The sequence below is a fragment of the Mus pahari genome, chromosome 10 (assembly GCF_900095145.1).
Source record: "Mus pahari chromosome 10, PAHARI_EIJ_v1.1, whole genome shotgun sequence".
Classification (NCBI taxonomy): Eukaryota; Metazoa; Chordata; class Mammalia; order Rodentia; family Muridae; genus Mus; species Mus pahari.
In genome coordinates, this window is record NC_034599.1 from 107,679,490 (window position 1) to 107,680,654 (window position 1,165).

Sequence of the window (1,165 nt, forward strand, 5' to 3'; positions counted from 1 at the left end):
AGAGAGAGAGAGAGAGAGAGAGAGAGAGAGAGAGAGAGAGAGACTGTATATCTGTCTGTGACAAAAAGAGCCTAATGAGATAAATAGATGATAGATAGATAGATAGATGGATAGATAGATAGATAGATAGATAGATAGATAGATAGATAGAAAGACAGACAGACAGATAGACAGATAAATTGAGACTCATGTAGCCCAGGCTGGCCTCTGTCTCCGGGTCCACTTTGCCTCCAGCTTCTGAAGTGCTGGGATTGTAGGTGTGCAACACAGTATTTTGATTTTTTTCTTCTCTGGCATTTCCACACTTCTTTGTACTAAGATTTGAAGCTAAATGACAACAGTCACTGAGGGGCTGAGGAGATGGCTCAGTGAGTGGGTAGGAGTGCTTGCTCTGCAAACAGGAGAACCACAGTTCAAACCCCCAGCACTCACACAAAAAGCTAGGCAAGACTGCATGTGCCAGCAACCCCATCATTGCTGGGGTACAGACAGACAAAAAAGATTCCAAAAGCTTGCTGGCTAGCCACTCTAACCCAAACAATGGTCTTCCCGGTTTAGTGAGAGACCCAGTGTCAAAGGACTAAGGCGGGGAGCAATGCCCTCCTTTGGCCTCTGCATGACTGCTACTGTATGCACACAGCTACACACTCAGGTGCACACACCAAGGCACCATACACAGGCACACTCATAGGTGAGGCAAGCAGAAGTGTTAGATCTGTAATCAGAGAGTGTGAGAGAAACAAGCAGGTTGAGACTGTGGTCTTAGGGGTGCCTAGTGGGTCGTCTCAGGAGGATGTGAGAAAGATTCTCACACTGGTGTTATTGCTTTTTCTCAAACACTGGTGATGTGAGGTGCTGGGGGGCAGGGGGAGAGCTGGAGACAGGAAGAGAGCTTTGGTATTGTGTAGATGATGAGCTATTTAAAATCTGAGGTCCCTTCCATGTCCATTTTATTGAGTTGCCTACACAGTGAAAAGGTAAAAATCCTGTGTTTTCTTCTGTTTTTTTTTTTTTTTTTTTTTTTTTTTTATTTTTGGCTTTGAGATGCCTGAATACCAACTGTGGCTCACCAGCATTTGGCACAGTGGGTAGGTAAGGAGAGCCTTATCTGGCAGCCTGTGAGCATTGGTACAGCTTGGGCAGTCCTAGTTTCCAAACCCAGAGG